At 54.5% G+C, this 27,195-nt stretch overlaps 1 protein-coding gene across 1 annotated transcript in view; it reads left to right on the forward strand.

Annotated features, from left to right (window-relative positions):
• The window catches only part of CSMD1 (CUB and Sushi multiple domains 1), a 687,628-nt gene that overhangs the window by 95,146 nt on the left and 565,287 nt on the right, over window positions 1-27,195 (forward strand). The window lies entirely within an intron of this gene.

Here is a 27,195-nt window from a genome sequence, read left to right on the forward strand (position 1 = left end):
CCTTATCCTGTTCTAGTTTATAACTAGCTCAATTGATAATTGAGTTACCCATTGGGCTAAACTCAATTCAATAACGATTGATTATTCATTATGTGCAGAACACAGGACATGCTAACGTGATTAGGACACAGCAGGAGCCTCGCGGGGGCCTCCCCCAAGGCGGGGCTCTCAAAGCCCTGTCAGCGCCATTGTCACAAGTCCCACGACGACGGGGCAGGCGGTGGAGGAAGAAGCATGCATTCACCGTTAGAAACCTATGAACCGATTTTATTTTTTGCTTTTTCTTCAGATTTAGTCTGGAAAAGTCATTGGTGGCCGCATGAATGAATGAGAGAAATAGGATTTAGCTGGAGGGTGGGAAGAGCGGCTAAGTGCGTTCCCGTAGGAAGGGCGAGAGTGATCCCCCCGTGCTCAGAGGATACCAATCAGTCCCCCAGATCTTAAAGCGACGGGTTTGAATTTCAGCTGGAGCCTGATCAAAGCAGGTCTAGCCTGCTGCGCGGAAGACTTCAGAAAGTCTCTTGTTCTTTAATGATTTTTAAATGCTTTTGTGTAACTTGATAATGCCTTAAAAGGGAACCGTGACCCAATTAATAGCAGAGGAGATCCTGTCTCCGGCTCCCCTGCAGGAAGGCCGCCCGTCTCTTCCTGGCCCCGGGCTCCATCCGCGCAGCCTCCGCACTCCCCGGGCCTCCTGGGGGGTGCCGGGCGCAGAAGGTGGGGAGCAGGACTGCCCGGGAGAGGGCCGCCCTGGACAGATGGGCGCCCTAGGTGGTTGTTTTGAGCCCGGTTTGAGTCACGGAGCAGGGTGCGGAGCCAGCCGAGACCAGAGGCCGGGCAGGAGCGCGCAGGAGAGATGGAGTTCGCACCAGACACTCTCGGCCCAGAGTCCGCCGTCCGGCCTTGCGCCCTCGTCCTTTAGCGCAGGAGCTCGGTGCCTGCCGCCCTGGCTCCAAGTCAGAGTCCAGTCGGCCACACCCTCCTGCTTTCCGGGCCGCTTTTCCTTGCTTCCTCTCCAGCTCCTTTCCAACGCGTGCAAACACAGCTGTATAGGCGGAGGGAATGTCCGAAAATGTATAAAATACTAATATGTGTGTGTGTGTGTGTGTGTGTGTGTGTGTATATTGAAGCACCAGGCTTGAGATATTAAAGCATAAACCCAAGTTTGCCCAGATCTACCATGTTTTCCTTTGTACCTGGTTTGGCCACTGTGGACGGGAAATGTGAAATGACAGGATAGTTCAGAAAACAGGAGAGAATTGCCCATGAACGGGCTGAGGAAGGAGAAAAGGGCTTTAAAGGTAGTTTCTCAGTGGGTTTGGGGTGTGAACCGAGGAAGAAGTTGTCCTCCGCGAGGCGGAGCTCTGTCCCCCTGGGTGGGGCCCAGTGACCCGCTGGCACGCACAGCTGGACTGGGAGCCCGGAGGAGCCCCGCACAGGCGTGGGGAGGGGCGAGGGAGGGGCCGGCAGGGAGCGGGACGGCTGATCTGCTCCAGGTGCGGGAATCAGACGTTCACCGATGGGTCAATTAAATAATCTGTGCAGTGACTCCTTGTTTCCTTGCCATGAATTGGTTTAATTGAATATGAACTGAGGTTGATCATTAGCTGGAACTGACTCCCAGGAGCTCTGCGCAGACACGTGGAAATCGGCAAGGACCTCCAGCACTGTTTACAGAGGGACTTGTGAAGATTTCTTTTTTTTTTTTTTTTACTAAGTGTCTGGGGCAAGAATAGGTAGAAATGTGAGAGGAAATCAAAGCTAATCACTTTCTTCTTTCCACTCTCCTGCCAAGAGACAGACTTTTTGTCGCCTTTCAAGGCCAGTGGAGGGATGTTCAGAAATCACTCACAGCTGAACGTTTCCTAATGGCTAAGGGACGGCGGAAGTTGTCACGGGAAATTCTGGTTTCAGTGATGTGAAAACATCCTGTGAAGTTTCATTAGAATTAAAAAAATAACCTCAGAACATCTCATTGCTGAAGTAATCTTGAAATAATATTTCTACTGTGCAAAATGTGTTCTTTGGATTTACATTTTGAATGGCTAGTTAGTTTTCTACAGATTTTAATTTACTTGAATTAATGGTTATTTCATTACTATAATTTAACATGTGATGTTAACTTCGCACATGATATAATTTTATATGATGTTAAATATAGTAGAACTATGGGATATTTGTTACACTCAGTATAAAAATTTTTTAAATGTTTACTGCATATCAGATTATCACATTAGAAAGGTAATTTGTAATACTGACACTAGGAAACAGTCTATCATTTTAATAGATATTTATTATCAGCTATGTGACCGTTAATGTTTGGTACATCTGTTTACCAGAGTTCCTCTCCCGCCGAGTGTACTTCTGAAAGCCTCGTGCCTGGTATGTAAAAGCAGTGTTTGCACAGGCTACCGTTAGTGCAGCATTAGTGCCAGACACAGCAGCCTTGGATAATAGAAGCGGCAGACCTCTTACAATGAAACCGATTGTTTGAATGCCCTTTACAGAGAGAGAAAACCGAAAATTGGGAAGAAACTTTCAGCCTATTCACAGCTCGGGGAATAGTGTATTTTGCACATTTTAATAAGATCATACAGTAAAAGCAAAAAGGGCCATTGTGTGTCACCTTTCACCCTGACGCTTACATTTATGTGATGATCTGGAAGTCTTCCTGATATTAGCGCCTCCAGAATGCAGTTTTTTGAGCTCCTACAGGAAGAGTTGGCAGAAAAAAAAATGGGTTTACATTATTTCCGTCATTGGTTTTCTGTGATCCAGTCTGGCGTCAAAGCTATCCTTATAGCAAAGTGAAGCAAAAAAAAACTGACTTTCTTCGAGACCATCGCAATGAAGGAGAGAGGCCGGCACACACTCACGAGCCGCGTGAGGACCGGACACCTTCTGCGGGTGGCGTCTTTGGGCGAGTTCACGGTCGTACCGGCCGTGCAGAGGCGCGAGCGCACTGCCAGGCGGTCCCGTGCGCCGCCCGCTCCTGGTGCAGCCTCCGCGCCCGGGCTGCGGGCCGGTCGCTGCGCAAACCTCCCGAGTTGACTCCGAGCAGGAGAGAAAATGCTGTGACAGACACAGACGCACGCAGCTCCCACCAAAGAAACGGAACACGGCTGAGCGGCAGACTTGTTCACCAGTGGGAGGGGCGCACTCCACAGGGACGATGAAGAGTGCGATGCAGCACGTGCGCGAGCCGGCACCGTCCTTGTGGTCGAGTCTGATGTAAGGAGCACAGCTGTTCACGCGGTTCTTTATCCGCCCGCAGCGCGGCGTCCCCGCAGACCCGTGGGTCACCGGTTGCTCTGTGACGTTGTGATAATTAGTGATTAAGAGGCCATTAGGTGATAGGACGCTGCCAGCTCCACTGTTGCCTTCTGGGGCCACCGTTGTGCGTGTGGCCCGATTCATGCCCCGCCGAACATCACCAGGCCCTCACCTCCCCGCGGGGGCCCTATCCTTGGTGATGGCATTTCAAGAGAGGAACTCCCAGGCCTTGGAGAGAAACCTCCCTGGTTACAAAACTGACAAGAGGCCTTCGGAGTCCTTCAGTCTTCCTGAACCTGTTCCCCTGCTGAATCAGGAGGTGGGGTGCCTTCCCCCACAACGGGTCTGGCTTTTCATATCAAGTGGTCACAGAAATGATAATTGGTCGCTCTAAATGTCTTCATACGTTACAAGTGCCGACAGCCTGGAGGGAGTGGATGCAGGAGCCACGGAAACCGTGGCTGTCGACCTGGCCGTTGACCATTCACCTGCCTGCACACGGTCCGTCTGTGTGGTCGTGCACACGTGCGGGCGGGCGGGCGGGGCAGCCCAGGAAGAGCGGAGGCAGAGGGGGCGCACTCTGGGCAGGATCGGGGTGGGGGCGGGGGCTGGGGAAGAGTCCCCTAAGTGAAGTGGGCGGATGAGGAACTCTGGGTGGAGGGGCAAGCTCGCCGTTTGAAAATGTTCCTTTGGAAAACCAAAAAAAAAAAAATGGGCCTTTTCCAGTCTTCTGGCCATTTTTCTTCCTTCATTCCCCTGCAAAGTGTTGCAGCCGTTGTCACTCATTTCCTTTCATCCTCACACTCAACTACCGCGGGTGTGGTTCAGCGCCGGTGTTCTGTGACCCGCGGTGGCGCGGAGCTGGAGTCTCAGTGCTCCCCATTACTGTCGGTTCTGCCGCCAGAGCTGGTTTTCCAGGTAGTAACCACCACGCTGAAATCCCACCCACACCACAAAGTCCGCCCATTTAAAGCGCACAAATCGATGTTGGGTAACACAGCCCCAGAGTCACACAGCCATCAGGGCGCTCGGTTCTAGAGCATTCCCATCACCTCAGCGCCCATGCGCAACCGCTCCCCGGTCCACGCCGACCCCCTCCAACCCTGGCCGGGGACTGCCCTCCCTACTGTCCCTGGATCAGTTCACGTACATGCAGTCACACAAAGCACGGTCTTTTGTAACTCGCTTCTTTCATTAGCCTAACGTGTTCAAGGCTAATGAATAAGTAGTTTTTCTGTGTGTTTCTGAATAGCGTTCAATTTTATGGCATGTGCCCCATTTGCTCACCTGTCAGTGGATGTTTGGGTTGTTTCCACTTTTTGCAATTATGCATAATGCCGCCCTGAACAGGTGTGCGCACGCTTTTGTGTGGGTGTAGCCCCCCCCCCCGGGAGTCAGTCTAGGAGGAGTGGACCCGCTGGGTCCCATGGCGATGCTTGGAGGAACTTCCACAGCGTTTTCCAAAATCCTATTCCCACCAGCTCCGTGTTCGTGTTCCAGTCTCTCCACATCCTCGCCAACACTCCTTAGTAACCATCGCTTTGACTGGAACTACTCTAGTGTATGTGGACTAGTATCCAATCAGGGGCTTGACTTGCATCTCCGTGATAGCTAACGGTAGTGGGCGCTTTTCCTGTGCCCGTTGAATTCCTTCTTCGGAGCCCTGTCTATTCAGATGTTTTGCCCCCTTTTTAGCTGAGTAATTTGCCCTTTTATTAATGTGTTGTAAGTGATCTTCGTATACTGGGGTATAAGCCTGTTATAAATCATAGGGTTTGCAAAAAAAATGTTCTTCAGTGGAGTGTGTTTTTATTTTTGATGTTATTCTTTGAAACACAGAGTCCTTCATTTTGAAGAGGTCCAATTAATTTGTTTTGTTTGTTATTATGCTTTTGATGTTATGTCTAGGAAGACAGTTAATTTGAGGCTACAGGGTTTGCTTGTGCGCTTGTCTCGGAGAGTGGGCAGCCGTACTCCTTGCGGTCCAGCCGGTGACTGACCGCACGCTCTGGCTTCCTCCGGTGCGCGGGGGGCCGGGCCTCACTCTTTCTCCCGTGGGTGCCCACCAGTCCCGGGAACATTTGTGAGTAAGACCCTCTTTCTCCACGAAACAGTTTCGGCACCCTTGTCAAATCAAGTGACTGTTAACGGGAGGCTCTATTTTTGAGCGCTAAATCTACTTACTAGTCCACACATCCGTTCTTCTGCCAGTAGAATATGGCCTTGATTACCTCGGCCGTTTGGAAGGCGTTAAAACAGAGAGGTGCGCTCCACCATCTCTTCTCCGTGTTTTCGGAGAAGAGATGTTGTTTGGACTGTCCTGGGGCCTCCGTGTGTGTGCGTGACTTTCAGGGTCATCTTGCCTCGTTCTGCAAATAAGCCAGCTTTTCTCGATTAAGTGTTTCTCCTTCTGCTGCATGTTTACAAGACGATTTCCGGGCACTTTTACAAATATTTTCCTCATCCTTTTCACCCGTGGCTGTGGGCCGATATCCTGTGCGCCTGCAGTGTTCTAAGGCTGTTAAAGCGAGCGAAGTGCCCCCCCATCACACGTAAACACGTGTGGGGTAATCGCTCCTCGGCCTCTGGGCTGCGCTGGAGCGGAGTGAGCGCACACAGGGACGCGCACGCAGGGTAGCTCTGCAGGTGGCGAAGGCCGTGCACGCCCGCGTCCGGGGCACAGCTCACATCCACGGCTGGGAAAGACCCGTCATGACGTTAGAAAGTGTGTGGCTCACGCCGAAAGAGTAAACATGTAAAAACACTGACCATCATTTAATCTTGCTCTGTGCTGGGGGTCTGGCGCTTCGCCCCCCCCCCCCCCCCGCCACCCCAGCCCTGGGAATCAGCGGTTACCACGTGGATGTTGACGCAGCTCCTAGAAACCTCCTGAAAGAAGAGGAGTTGCCTGGCTCAGCATGAGGGGCTGGTGGTGGGAAGAAGTTTCAAGGGGGGGGGTCTGCCCACTCTGACATCCTTGGCCACGAGCCCGGCGGTCAGGACGTATCCAGCCGGCACCCACGGGGACCGCCTTCCCACTTAAGAAGGTGGTCAACTACCCCAGCCTTGAGTTAGCTCCACCCCCATAGTCCTGTCCCCTCCCCCAGCGAGCCCTGCTGGGGGTGAACAGGCTGGCCAGCAGGGGGCGCCGGGTCCCTCTCGCCGCTGGGCTCCGGGCTCCAGGCCCCAGGCGGCTTGCTGGGCGGGGTCCCGCTGTCCCCTGACGGAAGTTAAACATCTCAGCTCCCAGGTTCGCAGTTTGCTACAAGCCAGCTCTGCTTTTGCTTCTGTCCAAAGCAATGCAGCTACAGAACCGCCCACCTTACGGACTCACTGAAAACCCCTGCTTTCCAAGGGCTACGCCCAATAAGGGTAGACGGTTATTATTATTATTGTTTTTAATTAAAAAGTGTTTCATTGGATGTTTTAACGGTATCCTTATGGGTGACAGGGTCACAGAGCTTGCCATGCCACCCTGTGCACCCTCCACCCAGCCCCCCCACGCCCCCCCCGGCCGTCCCCACTCTGTGCCGTCTGTGGTCGTGGGGCACGCGTCCACGCGCTCTGGCCGGTCCCTTCCCCTGCTGGTGACAACTGCCTCCGGGTGAAAGAAGGCAACTGCTGTTTTACCACCCTCGCTGTGCTCACCAGCCAAGAGTGAGCAAGGGTTTGCACTGAGTTCCTCTTTCATCCTCGGTTCTATCCACTCGGTTAGGGGCAGATAGAATGTTTGCACCCGGAGTTCCAACTCCATGACGCAGAGAATTTTTTTTTTTTTGGTATTAATGGAGTCTTTCTAAAAGTAGGCCTCCAGCTGTGCGTGCGTGAAACACGGCTTATTCTCGTCTTGTCGTGTACTCATAGCGGCATTGTTTTCCATGCGACCCACTGTAAACCCGCTTTGGCCCCAGCCCGCGCTGTCTGCAGCTCCTACACCACGAGCCCCGCCCTCCCGGGGCCCCGCTGACTCGGCGTTTCAGGCAGCTTTGCTGAGAGAGCAGCCCCGAGCTCCACAGTCCCACGGAGTGCGGAGCCGCCCCCTTCAGAGACAGGGGCGCAGCCTCTCGGCTCCTGGAGGTGTGCCCCGCCCACCGCATGCCCCGCCCACCGCGAGCCCTTCACATTTCAGAAGAACCCACTAGAAACCCGTGAAGGGCCAGATCTGGTGAGGGAGGGAGCGGCACCCAACCCGCTCTGCAGCCCGGTGGGCTGTCTCCAAAACGGGGGCGCCCTCCCCTGAACCCAGGGCCCCAGGGGAGCCGCTGGGGGCGGGTTGCCACGTCCTGGTTGGACCCGATGCAGTGGCCGGGAGGGGTGACCGTGAGCTCTTGGACATAAGGCCGTGTTCGGGCTGGGGGGACCCCTGAGTTTTTAATCCGTGGTTGCACCGGCTCAAGGGGCTGGTGTGGCCGAGCGCGGCCTCTGACGGCGGTCACCCTGTGGGGCCGCCCTGCGCAGGGGTCTGAGCAAAGCTGGTCGTTCAGTCCAGCTGGACATCGAGTTGGCACTCCTGTACACACGGCAGGGACCGCCTGTCCCGTTTTGCCTGGAATGTTCCTGCTTTCAGCACCGAGTTCTGCACCAGAAACCCCGAGTTCCCCGGGAAACCAGGGCAGCTGGTCCCCGGTGGAGGTAGTTCCCGCTTCAGTGTGTGCGAGGGTGGGAGCCCCCTCCTGCTCCCCACTGGACGGACCCCCGTAGATGGTGGGACCAACGTGCCCGGGACTCAGAATCACGTCCCGCCCTCTCTCCCTGCTGTCTGCCGTGGGGATGGGGGCGGTCCCCGAGAATCAGCAACGTGATATTAGTTTATCTCCACATGTTACTCTTCGGGGGACTGTGAGAAACTGTGGGCGCGACTACAGGACTGAACGTTCAAATCGGAAACGCACGTCGTTCGGTGACGGTGGAAAGGCAGCCCGCAGCCCGCGTCCTGGTTTCTCTCTTCCACGCCCTTTGCTGCTTGGCCTGGTCCCCACTCTCAGTGGGTTCGACTGTGGTTCACTGCCCCCTGCCCGCACCCGGCCAGGGGTTGGGAAGGAGGAGGGGACGAGTCGGCAGAGCCCAGGAGACTCTGAAGGCAGTGGTAACACGTCCTGTCGCTGTACGGTGGACGTGTCATTACATGGTCACACGAGGCCACACGCCCACTGTGAACCCCAACAGAGCGGTGGACTTCGGTGACCGTGACGCGTCGATGTGGGTTCATCAGCTGTAGCCAGCGCACCGTCTGGGGGGCATGTGGGTGTCTGGGCAGGATTTACGTGTGTGTATAGATGGGGAAGGGGTCTGCCTTTGCCGTGAACCTAAAACTACCCTGAAAAAGTACTTTTGTGAAACACACACACACAAAATACGACATTTCCCACCCATCATCGTCCACTCTAGGCGCCCACGGTGTGAACGGTCGTGGTCCACCTGGACGCCAGTGCGGGGATGGGCCTCGGCGCCCTCGGCCTCCGGCCGTCAGGGGAACGGTCGTCGCTCCGAGGTCGTTGGGGCCGATCTGGTCCCGCTGGCTCTCCGCGTCCTCCCCGGCCTTCCCGGCGGCTTCCTGCCGCCCTCGGGCCCTGCAGAGGCCGAGTTCGCAGTCTCCTCTGCGAAAATGCGGGGGAGCACGGCGCCCGCCCCAGTGCTGTCGGCGGGCTCCCAACACGCACACACCAGCTTTTCCCTCCGACTCGGCCCTGACTCGGCCCTCTCACAGGGCTGCCCAGGCCCACGCCCTCGTGTGTGTGCAGAGCGTGTGGGGCGGGCCGCTCAGAACTTGGAAGACAGTGACTGAGAGGTGCTGGCGTGGGGGACAGATGGGAAGGAAGGGAGACAGGAGGCGTGGGGATCACTGGAGACACGGGGTTGGTCCCGGGACAGGAGGCCCTGGCTTTGCAGGGGAGACGCGTGGAGGAGGTCAGGCCCAGGGAGCGTGGGCGTGGACAGGGGCGAGCGGAGCCGCAGTGGGTGGGGCGGGTGACTTCTGCCTGCTGGGGACGGCGGTGCCCCCCGCCCAGGGTTCTCCATCTGGTCCGGAGGCTGCGGTCGGTGTCTGAGTAAAGAAGTCAGGAGCCATGAAGTCACTCACTGAGACCGGCGGTGTAGGACGCACAGACTCGGAGGATGCATTACGTAAACTGCAAACATAGCTGCTCCCCACTTCCCGCCACCCTTGCTTCTCTCCCTCCCCCCATCCCTGTCTCTCTCTCTCCAACCCTCCCCCCTCCTATTCCCTTATTTCTTCCTCCCCCCTTGCTCTTCCTCTCCCTCTCCCCCCAAGCCTCTCCTCTTGGTGATTATCTCCATGACTTATGCAGATGGCTCCGAGAGAGATGTACTCTGGCCACAGCTGTGACGGTGGGTGACGTCTGTCAGGCAAATGGCTTGATGATTCCAGGAGGGGCCGCCCTGGCCACGCCCCAGGGCCTTAGACGGGAAGCCTGAGGGAGAACCTGACGACTGGCCCAGGTCACGTTGCACTTGGTCACGGCTTAATGGCCGGATTGTAAGTAAAAATAGAAAAGGTCGTGAACCTGTGTGCACTTATGCTACAGGCATTCACAGCATCCTTATTTTCTAATAGGGCCAGAAATGTTCTAAAAGGAAAATGTGGGGGAGGGGCCGAAAGCCGGTGAGGCACAAGCCCATTGGACCGTTCCCCTGCCGTTTTCTGGAGAAATGCCTCTGAGCTCGCTCCCCATAGTTACAGCCCCAGCTTGAAAAGGCATATTTTCTCTTTGTAATTCGGAGGAAATGGAAGAAAACTCTGTTGTGAAAGAACATACTTCTTTGCAGGGTCTGAATAGACTTCATCAGCTTGTGGCTGTTTTTTTCCTTTTTTTTTTTTGTAAATCCCTTATAAAGGATTCAACCTCTTTAGAAGAAGGTTTACAATATCCCCACCACAGCCCCTTTTAGTTGAGAGCCGTAAATTAAACTAAATGTACACAAGGAAATCACACAGACTAAAATCAATTTATGGCTTAAGATCCAGAGGAGAAAAAGGGAAACCAGTCATTTATCAGTGAGTTTTAAAATCATACGAATGAGCCAGGTATTTCTGCGAGTGTTTACAAGTAAACAAGAAAATGAGAGCCTCTCAGGCCGAGGGGGGCGCCACCCTTTGCGCCGTCCCGACGTCCGGTTTGTGCCTCCCCCTGTCACTCGTGGACGACAGCCCCCGAAGGCTCAAACGGGGCTGTCGGCACGCCGCCGAGGAGGAAGACCCAGGGGTGGCATCCAGGTGGCAGGAGCTGCGGGAACGTCAGCCACCGTGTGCATCAGCTCTCGCACCTGGAGGGGGAGCTGCGCGGGCGGCGACAGACGTGGGAGGCGGAGCCCGGCGATCGAAGGGGGCGGGATGAGTCACGTTCTTCACCAGCTGCTACACTTGTCGGTTGAAGGGTACCAGGACTTTAAATTATAAGATGCACAAAAGGGAAAATGTCAGAGGTCTGGAAGGACTATTTGCATGATTGGAATGTTGTTATTGGAATTATGTGTACCTGAGCTTTAACAAAATGAGTAAGGTCCCTGCGAGCTGTTGTCTGAACAATTAAGTCACACAAAATAACCCCCAAGTGGAAATCTCCTTCAACCTGTCGTAAGGAAGGCACGCAGAGTCCCTCACAGTGGGAGGCCGTCCCAGCGACTCAGCTGCACACGCAGGCGGCGCGAGCTTAGACTCTGTGCTGAGGGCGGCGTGACTGCTCTTTCCTGAGCTGCGGGGGGGCCGGACCACTCCTCCCCGAGTGAGTCTCCGTGTTCCCCAGAACGGCACGCCATGTCTCCAAGCATGAAGTACCCCCCCCCCGCCCCGCTGAGCGCCGGGTCACCGGTCTCTCCCCCAGGTCTGGTCCTGATGGATGCAGCACACAGGGAAACCTCGGGACGAGAAGAAAAGATCGGCCCTCATGACATCCCGCAACCCAGCATGAGGGAATGACGAGACAGCGTTGCCGCGATCTTCTTGGAAGAGCATTTGGCTCCCTTCGTTATAAAATGAAACCCACCCTTTAGGCGAAGGCCAGTGTGTGTGCGTAGTGACGGTGGACTTCAGCTAACTTCACTGACTTTACTTTCCAGTAAATGCCAACCTTCCGAACAGAGAGAGACATCTGTGCTGGTGCCTGGGCACAAACTGGTCTTGGTTCCCGTATCAGTTACACGTTCACGGTGACCCCCTGTCCGTGATGCATCTGGGAAAGATCACCGCCCTGAGAATCCTACGCTTCAGACCAAGAAATAAGATACCGGTGCCGCACTGGCCATCCCTTCCCACCATCCTTCCATATCCTTAGTTATCGGCATCCCTAGTTATTGGCAATAACTAAGGGCCAATTCTACCTAAGGTGTTTTTTCAAATAATCTTATACTCCAAATGAGAACTGAAACAAGAAGCTGTGGGTTTCAGAGGGTGGAAAGGCCGGCTCAGCGACAGGACTTTGGAGATATTCACGAAGCTGCGTGTCCGTTGCTACCCGGCAGAGCGGGCAGGCACGTCTTGGCGTCATCCAGTACCAACAGCTGTGCCCCTTTATGGCCTCCGTTCAGCTCACGGAAAGAACAGCAACGGATACATTCCGGTTTCAGAAATTAACTTCAACAAGTTACTTGGATTATGTGCGAACATAACATATCCACTCAGCCTGGTACCAGAAAAGACAGTTTTTAGGGGACTGCCTTTTCATGACACTGAATAAGGGGACACCAACTGGGTTATAAAAATACCTGAGCGTCCGCAGGAGAGCAGTGGGCTACCTTTCTAGTAACGTCGGGGAGGAGCTGCAGGTGAAGTGAAATGAAACATCGTTAGGTGCATCCATTGGTTGGAGCTGGTCTTCTTGGTCAGCATGGGACACGCTTCTGCACAAGCGTGTGAGCACACGTATTGACTGCAATGAGCTGTGCGTGCACACCCGTGCACGGACCTCAGAGCTCTGACACACGGCTGGTATGAGGACTCCGCAGCCGGCGTGGGTGTGGGGCCGATTCTGAAGAACTTCCACCTCGTACTCTGTGCCTGTTAGTGCTCTAACTCTGTGAAGTTTTGTAGTACCCTTATAAAAATAAAGAAGGAGCTGTACCACGTTTTGTTAATGCACTTGGAAATGGTCCCAACTCTGCATATGATGTCATACATGACAAAGAAGGCACATCACAGCGCCGGCTTCCCATGCTTGCTCGGGGCTGTGACCCAGGCACCTCAGCTGGATGGGGACAGCAGAGAAAAACGTGGAAAGATAAAGAATGTAGGTGCACGCCTCAGTCTCTCAAACTCTTGTCAGTTTATGAACAAAACGGTTTTCCAGAGCCTCCTCGAAAGAGGATGGTCCAGGGCAAACTCTCGCTCTGGCTTTTATCCTTTTGTCGAAGACTTACTTTGCTACCGAGTTTGCCCGCGCACCTGCGGATTACGTCAGAGGCTGAAAACAGGACTTAGAAAGACATTCCCTACCTCGAACAAAATGGCTGGCGACGACTCGGGGGGCCCCCCCGCCCCGGGTTTTCTGCTTTCCCCCTTGTCCCTGGTGATGCCTCGTCTTCGGCCCGCGATGGAGCACGGCTGCCGGCCGAACGTGGGAGAGGCTCCGAGCGAGCCAGTGGAATGGGAGGCGCCGCAATATCTGAATAAAATGCTGTTTTCCTTTAATATGCCTTTGATGTTTTAATTAGTATTTTAATAAGTCTTCTAAATAGTTTATTTTAGAGCAAATTGTGACTTGCCTGAGAGACAAAATTAAATATGTAGGTAATGAAGAACTTTAACAACATTATCCAGGGCATTACATAGAAATTGCTTACATAAACTGCATAGAAATTGGAGTAGTTTTATGTTCCCATCAACGTTGCGACAGTTAAATTAAAAGAGTTTTTCATAATGCTAAGCCGCATTCTCCTCCTTGCTAAGTAGCTCGTGTGTAATCAGTGGCAAGGCATCTGTCATCATGATAAGGAAATCATCTTAAAGATAGCTTGTGTTCCGCATAGTCACATGGTCACAAAAATTTTAAAGTATTGCACATAGTAAAATTTAAATTAGATACATATTTGGTGCATATTTTTAAATACTCAGTTTTTAAAGTAATGCATTCACATGATGAACTTTTTCACAAGTGGCAAGAAATGAGTACAACACCATTGTGTTTCCCAGGGCGCCCGCTACCACCTTCTTCACTTCAGAGCCAATCGCTGGCTGGTGAGAGTGTTCAGCAGCTCCCTGAACTGTACACACGAGTGTGTCCTGGCCATGATTCATGCGTGTGCAAATGGCACTTCTGCAAGAAGGAGTGTCTCTTTTCCAACTTCCTCGTTCACACGGCGTCGGGAGCTGTTGGGCAGTGCTACTGCAGACATCTTGTCTTCCCACTGAAATTTCTGAGTCTTGTAAAAATAAAAACGGGCAGAAACATCGAGCGTTGCTGAAGAAGTGCCCGTCGCTGCGTATCAGTTCGTTTATGGAAACTTCCAAGTGCGTGTTCTTGCTCACTGCGTTTGCTAATCGTTTTGCATTTTTCCTACAATCTTAATATATGGCTTTATTGTCTTTAAGAGAGGGTAGCCTCTGAGTGCTTTCCCTCCTGCGGCCCGGATTCACAGCTCTGGTCCGAGTCGGTGTAGGGCTCCAGGCTGTTCCGTCGGTGAGCACGCCGCTTTGTGCCGCCCCTGGCGCCCCAACGGGGACGTGGGCTTCAGGCTGCGGCCTGCCTTTAGTGGGTCGGTCTTTGGGATGCGCAGTTCGGCACAGCTCCTACTCCGGCTTGCCTTACAAACGCTGCCTTTCCTTTACCTTGAAGTAGGTAAATACAGAAATACACATTTCTTCTTGTTAAAGATTTTATTTACTTATTTTTAGAGAAGGGGAAGGGAGAACGAGAGGGAGAGAAACGTCGATGTGTCATTGCCTCTCACACGCCCCCTACTGGGGACCTGGCCCACAACCCAGGCGTGTGCCCTGACTGGGAATCAAACAGGCAACCCTTTGGTTCACAGGCCAGTGCTCAATGCACTGAGTCTCACCAGCCAGGGCAGAAATGCGTATTTCTTTATAATGAAAATATAGAGAAGAAAGATACATTCTTTTCAATATTTGCATGTGTATAGACAGGTACTTCCAGTGTACCCTTGAAATGGGTGCACGTGTGTGCAACCCTGTGCACGGCAGTCTCGGATCAGGGCAGACAGACCCGGGAGGTGCTGCGGGTGGGGTTCCGGGCCGCCACAACGGAGTGCCGCAGTGAAGTGAGCCATAAACCGTGGGCTGGTGGGAGTCTGGCCTCCAGTTTGTAAAACACACAATGTGTGTGGGGCAATAAAGCAAGGCAGCCGGTTTCAGATGTGAGAAAACGGAAACATTGACAAGAGCGTTAGAAAGAAATTAGATGAAAAGCATCACTGGACTATTAAAAATTTTAAGTAATGAAGTTGTGTGAAATAATTTAGTCATCCATAAAGGTGTATAGTAGTATTATTTTTATAACTTTTGTAATTTGGGAAAAAATTACATGTGGATTCTTTTTGTTAAATTTGGCACCGAGAAAGGTTATTTTCACATTTTAATTTGTGGAAGAAAAATTATATAATTCAAACAACCCTGAAATATGATTTTATTAAGTGACTTAAAAACTCTTAGCCAAGCAGAAAGGAGGGGATGTACATGAAGAATTGATCGTGTGACTGATTAATTAGCGTGACGCACCCCGCACTGAGGTAATGAGGATGGCACCAGAACGGCCCGGAGGAGCCAAGATCCCCACGCGGGATGTCATCTGTGATGTAGCACCAGGATGAAAATGGCCCTCCAGCCCCTGGGGCTGACGGAGCGAGCGCCCGGGCCGGCGCAGCCACTCGCGGATGCAGACTCCTGAGCGTGCATGGCCCCTCATGCATACCGAAACGGGGCTCGAACAAGTGTTTGCTGCTTTAATGCTTTTAAGAGACTATAGATCCAGATAATGCATCCTTTAATTTAATTTCAGAAACGAGGCCTTGAATAGTAAGCGTGCCTTTCTGATCCTCCAAATGCCTCGAGAAGGAGGGCAGATTATGTGAATGGTTTCATTTGTCGCCAGATATCGGCGGCTAATTGCAGGCCGTCTCGCCGGAGCGTTAAGGCCGGGGGAGCTGGCGAGGTGGCTCAGCCCCCGGGAGCTCCGCGCAAACAGCGGCGGCCCGAGGGGATAGTGCGGGTCTGAACTGACGGCGGGTGGAGCGATCACCCACCGTGCCACTCCGCAGGGCTCCCCAAACTCCTTTCTGCTCGGGGACCTGAGTGCAATGCGTGAAACAGGCTGGAGCGTCCGCCTGCCTCTTCCCGGGGCTGGTGCGGGCCGGCCTGGTGTCCTGCTGCTGCTGCTGCTGCTGCTGGCCGGCTGTGCGGGGTGGATTGTGCGAGGATCTGCCGCCGGCGTGAACGGTGCCGGCCACTCGGCAGCGTGTCCCAGCGGGAAGGGGCGATGCGGGAAGGGACCCTTGGGCCGGAGACCGGGGCTGTCTCGGGTGCCGAGGCTGGGAGCATCTAGGCACATGACGGGCCCTGAAATCCCAGGGGAACCGAGGGGACAGCGGCATAAAAAATGAGGCTGTGGAGCAAGACTGTGTCCGGAGTTCCCTGGTCACCTGGCCGAATGTCCATGGCGTGCCCGCTTTATGGACTAGCAGCATCGGAACGGACCGGTCCCTGCGCCGCCGTTTGCGGCGGAAGGCCGGCCCACCCCACCGGGGTTCCGGGAGGTCGTCAGGGACATCGTCCGGGAAGGAGTCGGAGCGTTAGTCCGGGCAGGCTGGCGTCCAGCCGGCGGCCGCGGGGCTCTCAGGCGAGGCTGGGTGAGCTGCAGCATGTTGGGTGGGCTGCACCCGCACCCCTGCTCCAGGAGGCCCCGACCCCTCGGCACGGCTGGTCCGAGGAAGAGATGGGACCCGAATCGCGTGTAAAGTTGTAGAATAGGACTGCGTTTGAGGCTATTCTGCTCAGCATTTAGAATATGTGCATTGATCTGGGTCCAGTAAACCTGAGAGGAAAATGTTCGTATTATTTACTTTATCAGGAACAGGTGTCCAAATGTTACGGCTAATTCAATCCTGACGACAAAATGTGGCTGAATTACTGCACTGTTTACTCCTAGGGTTTCCAGAAGACACCTTACAATATAGTTCCTTTTAAAAAATCCAATTAAGCCCTGGCTGGCGTAGCTCAGTGGATTGTGCATGGGCTGCGAACCAAAGTGTCACAGGTTCGATTCCCAGTCAGGGCACATGCCTGGGTTGCAGGCCATGGCCCCTAGCAACGGCACATTGATGTCTGTCTGTCTGTCTGTCTGTCTCTCTCTCTCTCTCTCTCTCTTCCCTCTCTAAAAATAAATAAAATCTTTAAAAAATTTTTAAAAATTAAAAATCCACTTAGATTTTTCTCTCAAACCTTCATAATCCAGTTACCTGAAAGAAAGATGAACTTTCCTTCCTGTTTTGAGAAACATTTCTTCCATTTAGATGCTGGCCAGTCATTCATTTTGATTTGTTTTGCTGAGAGAGCAAAGTCTTGCTTTGTTTTGTTCACTTGTTTGTGCCAAATAAGATATTTATTTTATCTCCTGAATAAAATACCAAAAAGAACCCTTCAGGGTGGAAACTCTAACGTTATTTTTTCTACAATTAGCCCTTTCCTAGAATGTCATGTCTAAAGACCCTGAGGAGGAAGCCCTAGGCCCAGGCCGGTGTGGCTCAGTGGGTCGGAGCATCGTCCTGTAAACTGCAAGGTCATGGGTTCGATTCCTGGTCAGGGCACATGCCTGGGTGGCGGGTTTGGTCCCTGACCGGGGTGTGTACGAGACACAACTGATCGGTATTTCCCTCCCACACCGATGTCTCTCCCCACCTCCCCCTCCCTCCCCCTCTCCCAAAGTCAGTGAGCGTGTCCCCAGGTGAGGACAAAGGATAAACAAAGCAGCCCTGAGACTCGTGCCCGGGAGAACGGGAGAACGCTGGGCCCAGAGCCGGGTGGCGTGGATGTGAACAGGGAAGTGAGAAGCCTGTCTTCTGTCCACAGCCAGACCCAGGCCAGACCCAGGCCGGGCAGCGGCTTTGACGACCCCAGCGATCAGCTCTGTGCATGCGCAGAGAGGGTGACCGTGTCACCGCACGCCAGCAGAGGCCGCTGGCACGCAGGTGCCCCCCTAACACAGCCTCGTGCAGGGGGACCATAGGATGACCGGGCGCAGGAGGGGCCTCATCAGCGAAAGCCAGTCTTGTGCAGCGGTGGCGTCCGGACATTAAACCTCTCCGTGTCCGTGGCACCCGTCCCTGGAGTCCCGGAATGAAGAGCACGTCCTCCCTCGGTGGGGCGTGCCGTGGCTCCCCTGGCCGGCGGGACGCATCTGTGCACGATCTCCGTCGGAACTTATCTTTCAAGAAGCTGTCACAGGCGGTGCTCACGCAATGTTCCTGGTGACAGAAAAAAGGGAAATGGGAGATGGTGGTACGCGGGACTCAGGGCGAGGAAATGATAGATTTCGGGTAAAGTTCCCAGCGTTTCTTACCACGCCTACCTCTGGCACGTGCTTTCCTTGAAGGGAGGGCCTCACCAGTTAAACTGCCCCCCCCCCCAGTGATATGGACTGTGGGGTAAGGCACGAGCCCCAAGGGGGGTCTGGACATGGGTGGTATCTCCTGACCCGTTTGGTGCCCCAAGAGTGTGGAGACACACCCACCATGCCATGGAGACATGCGATGTCCCTTCAGCAGCCATCAGCTGCCCCGCTGTCCCCTCCCACACAGCCCCCACCCCAGGGCGAGCCCCCCCTCATCCTCCGCTGGTGCAGGGCGGGTGGTTGATGGAGCCACCTGCCAGACACGGGCAGTGGGGCTGGTGCCCCAGCCCAAGGGGGGCAGCGGGAGAAGTCAAGGGGGAAGGTGCTGAGGATTCGCACCCCACACGAGGCGTCCCCGAGATTTTCTGCGGGTGCCGGGATGACGCCAGCAAGATAAACGAACCGCAGATTCTCGCCTCCCTCGGGTCGCTGCGGGTCCTCCCAGTGGGCACCGTGGGTCTCACTCACGGGCGTCCCGGGGCCGAGACGGGTCTGAGACGGCCCTCGGCGGGCGTGCAGGTGGATCCAGCAAGTTTCTCATAGAGGGTACACTATTTCAAGGTTTATTTTTCCAGCAATCAGAGCGGCTGATATTTGCCCATTCGTGTACACCCTGTACTGGAGTCCTGGTCCCTTCTTCAACGCGAATAGGTCACCCATTTGAAAAAACTCATTGTTCCTTCTTATTTCCAGCACCTACAGTTCTGTACACCCACAAAATATTAATAGAACATGATCTCAATTACACTTATGTGTAAAGGGCCCTTAAATTTCTTCAGGAATAGATGAAAGTGTGAAAAAACGGGTGCTTAGAATATATAGGTTTTTCGAGGGGAAACCGGTGGTTTGAACATCTGGAGTCATTTTTCAGCATGCAGAGTGACATGGCAGAAACAACAACGCGTTTCCTCGAGGAAACAGCCTGTCTCCCCACCCCCACCCCCCACCACTGCCCTGGAGAGCGGCCTGTGCCACGGGGGCCCTGGCGCATGCGCACGCGGCCGGCCGAGGCGGTGGGGGAGGGTGTGTCGGGAGTGTAGCCCCCAGAGCGCGGGCCGAGCGTCTCGGGAGCCTGCGCCTCCGCTGTGACCCGGTCCGCACCGTCCGACCAGAGACCAGCCCGGTACGTTCCACGGGGCCTCCGCGCTGCTGCCTTCTCCACCCGGGGGTGCTGCGCCGTGCGCCCAGGCTCCCCGGGCACCCGGGGCCTCCGCCCTCCCGGGGCGGCGCAGCGAGGGCCCCTCTCACACCCGGGTCACAGCGTGGGTGAGGGGTTCCCCCTGCAGGGGTGACTTCTTTCCGTGGGAGGCGTGGCCACGTCACGGCCGTGGGCAGTGTTCCTCTCTTGGAGTAACTGCGTCGTTGTTTGATGACGGGGACGACGCGCCTCTGTTTCAACGTTTCCGCGTCGGCCTTTGTGACTTGGGGGCCGCGCCTTCCGTTCGGGGTGGGGGGGAGGGGGGAGGGGGGAGGGGGAGGGGGAGGGGAGGGGGGAGGGGTGGGAGGGGAAGAAACTTTGTCCCCAGATGCCACCCCTGCGCTCCTTCCCCTCCAACACGACCGCGGAAGGGAGGGGATGGAGGAATCCTCAGCTGGCGGGAATGTTCAAAGCCTTTCAGGAGCTCTGCGTGACCCCCCGCCCCACCCCCACCCCCACCCCCACCCAAGCCGGAGGGCAGCAGGTAGAAGAGCTTCCAGGAGACTTCCCTGGGAATCATCCTGATCGACTTCCTTCCAGAATCTTCCCTGTCGTTCCACTTCGCTGTCGTTCCCTGTCGTTCTACTGGCTTCCACTTTACACCGAATTCCTTGAACGCATGACACGTATTAGTCATTAACACATCGTTTAACAGACGCCCAGTAAATACTTGGAATGGATGAAAGGTGAATTCTGATTATCCAGTATAAAAAGTCAGGCCCAAAGAGAGCACCGAGAGAGACCACGGTGTTCCTAAAATTGTAATAACAGCCATGAAATACAGAGTTTTTGAAAAACAGTAAGTCCCGTATTTTACTCCACGGCCTGGAAACTCGTGCGGGCACACGCGCGGGCCTGACGCCTGAGCACACGCAGAGCTGGTCCCTGAACGTCTCCGTTAGCAGGGAACCAGCGGAGCCGCGGACTGCCTGGCGCTCCCCGCGGTTCAGCCCCGGGAGCACGCGCACAGCCCAGGGCGGCGGCTTCCGGACTCGCTCGCGGAGGAGACTGCTGTGATGGTGGAAGATGGGGCGATTGAACACCCCCGCTACCTCCACGGGCACGACTCTACTCTCACTCGTGATGCTAGGCTGAGCCACTTCATACGCTCTCATGTAACGGTACCAGCATTAGCGTGAGGTATGAAGCCGTGCTATTAAACACTGAGTATTAACGTGAGTTGGGCAATATTTGGCTCTACAGCGATTTCTTTTAAAGCAATTAGTTCACTGGCGTAAGATTTAACTTAGTGATTTTTTTTCCTAATTTACTTAAAATGTACACTTGACATTTTAACTGAACCGCAGCTGTAACGACGTCTGACATTTTACGATCACCAGCGCTGCAGATGATGCAGTGTGTGCAGCGAGGAAGAGGGCGCTCTGTGTAATGGGATTAGACCTTCCCCGGCCGTTCCTGTGATGTGCACCGCGCTCCCGCCGGCCCCCCGCCCCCGGGTCTGCGCGGCTGTCCCCGAGTGCCTTCCCACCTTTCCTTCCGCACTCCCGTTTGCAGTAGCGAGATGGTCGCACTGGTGTCAGGGCCTGGAGCGTCTGGAAGGACGGCGCCGTGGGAACCTCCCAGGAGCCTTTTCTCAGCGCAGCTCACCCGGGGCGTTTCTGGGGACCCAGGGAAGGAGGAGCGCGCTCCGTCCCGAAACTCATGTCTCCGCCGGATGACCCGGGCCCGAGAATGTGGACGTGCTCCGTGCTGGCCCTGCTTTGCTAGTGATCACTCCCTTTGGCAGGTCTGCCCTCGCGTCCACCTGGACTGCCTCCTCCGGCAGAAAATACGGTCCACGGGAGTCGATGGGACCCCGGGGATGCCACCGGGGGGGGGCGGGGACGGGAGGGCGCGATGGACAGACGGAACTGCGGCTCGTTTCTGCTGTCCTCAAACTCCACTGCCCTTTCCAAACAGCCCCCTCTCCCTCCCGCCCATAATGCAGGGAGGGTGTCAGGTGGCGCCCTAACACTCTGCATACAGTAAAATAGGGCTGTTTTCTACGGGGAGACCATAACCGCGGGCCAGGCGCGCAGACGCAGCTCTGGGGTAAAACAGACCCCTCTTCCAGCTCAGCCTTCGGCGCCAGCGGCCGCCCCAGTCGCCCGACCACTTGGGGACCCCGGCTTCGTTTTGTAGGCCGTATTGTTGGAGAAAACACATGGTAAACGGCTACACGTGTCTCTGTGGCTTGGTTTTTACCCCGGTCATCTCCAGGCGGGTTAAAGATGTTATCACCTTCCTCCAAGACCTCAGTGCCGCTCGGGTCGACGGAGAGAAGTGGGGGGCCGGCAGCCGCCTGCGTTTTCTCTCCGTCTTGTTTTTTTCCGCCCGCTTTGCCGACACCCTGGCTGGTGGTGCCCGGGACAGGGCGGCTCCCGGGGACACGAAGGCCCGAGCACTCCGCCAGGCCGGTATCGGCAGGGACGCAAAGTGTGGAAGCTGGGGCTGCTCTAGGTGTTCCCACGTCGCCCGGGAAAAGCCAGCCACGCGGGTGTACGTCTTCTCGCAGTCGACACCGAGAGATGTGGGCAGCACCGTGAGTTACGGGGGTCACAGACAGGCCCGTGTTCCTAAGAATGGGTTTTCCTGGAAGGAAGTCCGGGGCCGTAACGTGTGTCCCCAGGGTCCCCGGGGGAAGCACGTGAGTGATGCAGCGCAGAGCACCTTGGGCGGCACATCCGCAGACACCGGACGTGTGTACCAGGTTCCCCGGCTCTCGGGCGGACAGGGTGAGGCTGTGACGCCCGCCTGGAGCTGCACAGGCTCCGCCCTCCGCGCTGCGCCCCTCCGCCCGCCCCTGCGCCCTGCTCGTGCAGGCCGCACCCCGCGGTTCCCGGCTCAGCCGGGAAGGAGACCCGTGAGCAGGCCAGCAGTGCGGATTTCGTCTGCGGTTGTGCGCGCTGGAGCAGACCGCCCCACCGCTCGTCCGCCGCCCTGTAGCGGGGATTTAGGGCTTCTAACACCGTGTCTCTCTTCTTAACCACGATTCTTTAGGAAACACCTAAATTAAAAGAAACATGATGAATTTGCGTTGCAAGTGCTCTCCCATTATTTGATGCATACACTTACGCTAATAAATATTTGAAGCTTCAAAACAGATGATTGCTAAATAAAATGAATGTCAACCATTTTTGTTCCACTTACTTATGGACCCCGAGGGAATGTTTTGATATGAAATACTGTTTTTTTGTTTTTTCTACTGATTGTAGGTTTACACCAAGTTGTAAGAAAGAGACAGATTCCGGGTACTCTTGGCCCGGTGTCCCCAAAGGTGGCATCTGGCAAAACTGTCCAACAAGGACTGGCTGGGGTGTTGACATTGGGACAGAAGGGATACAGAACGTTTTCTGTTGCCACGACAACACCTCCCGTGGTCCTTTTATAGCCACGCCCACTTCCCTCCTGTGCTCACCCCCTCCTTAACCCCTGGTCGCAAAATATCCGTTCCCCTTTCCAACAACCTTGCCATTTCAAGAATGCTAAGAACATCTGGTTGCACAGCACGCAGCCTTCCAGGGCTGACCTTCCCGTGAGGCCCAGTTCTCTGCAGAGTCACGGGGCGGGGGCGGGGGGGGGCGGGTGCACAGGGGCACTCCGCTGTCCTAGCGGCTGAGAGGCACCTGGCGTGGGAGTGCCACGGCTGGTGAGCCACTCACCCCTCACGGGGGTGAGTTATTTCTAGTTTTGTTACAGAGCACAAGGGGCCAAGGGGGATGGAGGGCAATCTACTATTACCGAAAGGAACCCCCCAGTTTTGTTAAGTCGGCCGCCTCATAGGAAAGACGTCTCTCAATGCCAGAGAGTCATGAAAAGGAAAGGAAATGTTTATTTAATGCTTTACAGACTTAAAGTAGTGACCCAATGTCTTCATCAAAATCCCAAAGTCCCTAAAACACCCACAAACACACACCGTCCTTCCTTAGCCCCTCTGTCCAGTCTGGGGTGCCGTATCTCAGGGAAAGAAATAGAAGTCCGTGGCTCAGGCAGCCCCCAGTTCTTCCCAGTGATCCGTGCTAGGCTGGTAGGCCTCCCTCGGTTCCCAGCACCATCAGCTGTGTCGCCGGGACCTCTGCTAAAGCTGGGTGGTGGTTCCCCCTTCTAAAGCTGCGGGGGTCCCCACTCTGGCAAAGCTGCGTGGTCCTCTCTCTGCAATGGCTGCCGTGTTTGGGTTTAAATCCCCGCGCCAATCTTCCTCTGCAGCCCCATTTCCGTCTCCTCCCACAATCGGCTCCACCTGCCAGCACTCTCATACGCTTCCAGCTTTCCTGGGCTGCCATGGTGAGTCTGGGCAGGTGTGGCCCCATGGCGAGGAGCCAATCTTCTCCAAGTTCCCACACAGGTGCTGTAACTCGGGGTACCTGCCCCCCAGTCATGTCTTGGTGGGGAAGTTACTTCCATTCCCCTGGCTCAGAGCATGGCCACAGCTATGTAACATGTCTGTGCAACCAGTTAAAGGTTACAGATGTGTTAAATGACCACACTGAGGTCAGCTGCAAAGCTGCTGCTATGCAAAACAGCTCTCAGTGGCCTGTTCCATGTGTCCCTTCCCCCAACCCACACCTGTGTGGGGGCAGGACGGGAAGTGAGGACATCCTAATATTTCGTGGACACCCTGAGTTCTGGGCCCCATTCCAAATCCCTACTTGGGGCCCCCCTCTTGGCTGCACCCTGTCACAGTTTCTTTGTTATTATTGAGACTAGAGCTGTCACGGACATTCGTATCCAGATGCCATGTGGCCGTGTGGCTGACGCGCATTCCGTTTTTTAAGGAACCGCCCAGCTGTTTTCCAGAGGGGCGGGCCCCCTCTCCTCTGCACGTTCTGCCAGTGCTGGGCGTTGTCACTGACGGTCACTCCAGCCATTCTGCATAGGAGTGCCACGCTGTTTCTTTGTGGTTTCCTGTGCATCTCCCTGCCAGCTCACGATGTGGACCGTGTCTTCTGGTGCTAATTTGCTGTCTGTGTTGCAACAGTTTCTGTGCCTTCTGCCTGTTTTCTAACCGGGCTGTCTGGTCTTCTACTGCTGAGTGTTTCAAGGTCTTCACGTGCCCTAGACGCTTGTCCTGGGTCAGATGTGAGGTTTGCCAATGTTCCCACCGTCCGCAGTGTGCCTTTTCGTCCTCCTCATGGGGTCTTCCGCAGAGCAAACTCTTCCAATCTTCATGAAATCTGATACATCCATTTTTTTTTGCTCTAATGGGCTGGGCTTTTGCTGTTTAGTCTGGAAGCTCTTCGGCCCTAAACCCTAAAGATGCCCCCCCTCTGTTTTTTTCCTCTGAAAGTGTGAGTTACATTTCACGTTTCTGTCTGCGATCCATGAGGAGTTAATTATCTTATGCTGACTCGGAGCTGAGCTCATTTTTGCCGGTCTTTGCCGACATTCGGGCGTTCCGGCGCCGTGTGCTGGGAGCCTGCCTTCCCTCCACGGGCTGCCCTCGTGCCCTGCCCACAGCGGGGCGTCTTCATCCGGGTCCCTCTCTGGGTTCTCCGTCCTGGTCCACTGGGGTGTGGCCTATTCCTCTGCCCAAACCGTCCCATGGTCTTAACTTCCGTAGCTATAAAGTAAACCTTAAAATTGGATAGACCGATTCTACCTAGTTATTTTTAATTAAACTATTCTTCCTTCCTTCCTTCCCTCCCTTTTTTTTTTACTTTTCATATAAATTTTAGGAGAATCGTTATGTCAGCAAAAAAATAGCTGGGATTTTAATGAAAATTCTTAAACCTGTATGTGAATTTGAGGAAAATAGACATGTTTACAATGCTGAACCTTCCACTCTATTAGCACGGTGTATTTCTCTATTTAGTAGTGTACTGGTTTCTTTCTTCAGCATGTCTGACATTTTCAGGGTATATTCTGCACCAGTGTTGTTCCTGCTAAGCGTCTTATTTTGTTTTTTCGCCAATCACGAAAGGCACCGTGTCTTCCGTCCTGGCGTCCGTGAGTTCAGTGCGAGTCTGCACAGCAGAGAGACAGGGGCACTTTCATGTTCACGGCGTTTCCTGTGCACCTGCTGCTTTCACGGCTTAGCTCCGGGGGTGCCCCTACAGACCTGCTGACACAAGTCACGTGCCCGGGTGTGTCACCCGCAAACGGGCCCTTGTAATCCACCCTTTCTGGCCGGTACGCGCCTGCGGTCGTTTCTCAGCCTGTGGCACCGCCACGTCTTCCCGCCCAGCGCTGATGAAAGTGGGGAGCCCCGGCCTGTGCCTCCTTCTCCGTCTTTGGGGAGCACTCAGTGTTTCCCCACCGAGCATGTGTCAGCTGGGGGTGCTTCGTGGGCACGCACCGCCGCGCTGGGGAAGTTCTCCTCCACTCGCATCTCCCTGAAAGGTTCTTTTCATGACTGGATGGTTACATTTGTCAAATGCCGTTTTTTTTGACATAGATTATTACAACCTTTGAGTTTACTCTTTAGCCTGTTATTATGGCCATTACATGGATTGATTTTTCAAATATGGAGCCATTTTTACATGCCCAGAATAAACAACACTCGGTCATTTAACGAACTCTCATTACACGTTGCTTGCTGCTGTTTTCTTTGGTTTTGTTAAGGATGTTTGCACCTGCATGTGTGAAGGATATTGGTTTATTCGTACTTTTTTAGCACCGTTGTTGTCTGGCCTCCGCATCAGAGGTCTCAGTCGGCTCGTCTGCTGCCACGAAACACCGTGGACCGGGAGCCTCAACAGCAGACACTCACGTCCTCGCAGTCCGGGGCCGGGACACCTGATGCCCGGGTGTGGGGTGCTCAAGTGTGGGTGAGGGCTCTGTCCGCTGGCGCACACCTGCACGCCGGGGGCTCATGTGACCTCCGCTTGGTGCGTGTATGGGGGTGCAAGAGAGAGGTCTCCTCCTCCTCTTCCTCCTCCCTCACGGCCACCAGTGTCACTGGGTCAGCCGCCCGCCCTCACGGCCTTCTTTGGCCTCGTTGGCCCTCTCCCAGCCCCAGGTTCAAATGCAGCTACATCGGGAGTCAGGGCGTCACCGTGTGGGTTCGGGGCAGCAACTCCGTGCATAGGGTGACATCCGTGCCGCGGAACACGCAGGGGGTGCTCCACCCACTCCCACTCCCCTGGGAGGCTCCCTGTGAGGTTGGAGCCCATTGTGTAAAGGTTCGGTAGACGTCTCAGTGCACATGGGTAGTTGTCTTGGTGCCTTTGACAGACGCCAGAGACCACTGTCGGGCTGCAAACAGTAGAAACGTATCCGTTCCTCCCACTTCTCAGGGCTGGGGAGTTCCAGACCGACGGGCCAGTGACGCAGTGTCTCGGAGGGTGTCTTCCTCTTTCACCGGGGGCGTCTCCTTGCTGTGTCCCCCTGTGCCAGAAGGGCGCTCTCTGGGGTCCGTTCCAGAAAGGTGCCCATCCCATTCACATTCACGAGGACAAGGCCCTGGGGACCTCATCCCCTCCCGGTGCCCCACCCTGGGGGTCTCATCAGGTGAATTCCGAGGGAACACACACACTCAGTCTACGGTGGCAGAATCCTCCTGTGGAACTCTTGGGCTGGAGATCTCCTCGGGGGCAGTTTAATAGTCATGGGGTCAGTCCCGTCTCCTGTGTCCTGCTAGGTGACCTGTGGTCGTGTGCTTTTAAAGGAGGCAGCCCCTTCAGGTCAGATGGACAAGTTTACGTGAGCAGTCGGGCCGCACGCCCGAGTTTGTTTTGTGTCTGTGGTCCCCTAGTAATGTTCGCCGCCGTGCGCCTGCCAGCAGGCGTCTGTAGCTCCTCCCAGCCCTTTGTTGTTTTGTCAATCCTTTCCAAAGACTTAGCTCCTCTCCAAAAAATTGTTTTTCTCTGTTGTTTCCCTGCTTTCAATGTGTAATGATTTCTGCATTTATCTTTTATTTCGTGCTTTCTGTTTGCTTCAGATTGATTTTCTTCTTTCTTTTCTGAGTTCCTGAAATGAGGCTGGGGTGATTAAGATGAAATTTTCTTCTTTTCTGATGTATTTTTGGTGCTATTAATTTTTCTCTCAGCACTGCTCAGCCGAGTCCCAATTTTGACATCTTGTATTTTAAAGTTTATTTAGTTCAGTGTATATTTTTTTTACTTCCCTTGAGACTTTCTCTTTGATGCATGGGTGATTTAGAAGTGTGCTGTTTAGTGATTGGTGATTGTTCTTTCATTTTTTCTTGTT

The sequence above is a fragment of the Phyllostomus hastatus genome, unplaced genomic scaffold, assembly GCF_019186645.2.
Source record: "Phyllostomus hastatus isolate PE091 unplaced genomic scaffold, TTU_PhHast_1.1 phas_scaffold_46, whole genome shotgun sequence".
Lineage (NCBI taxonomy): Eukaryota > Metazoa > Chordata > Mammalia > Chiroptera > Phyllostomidae > Phyllostomus > Phyllostomus hastatus.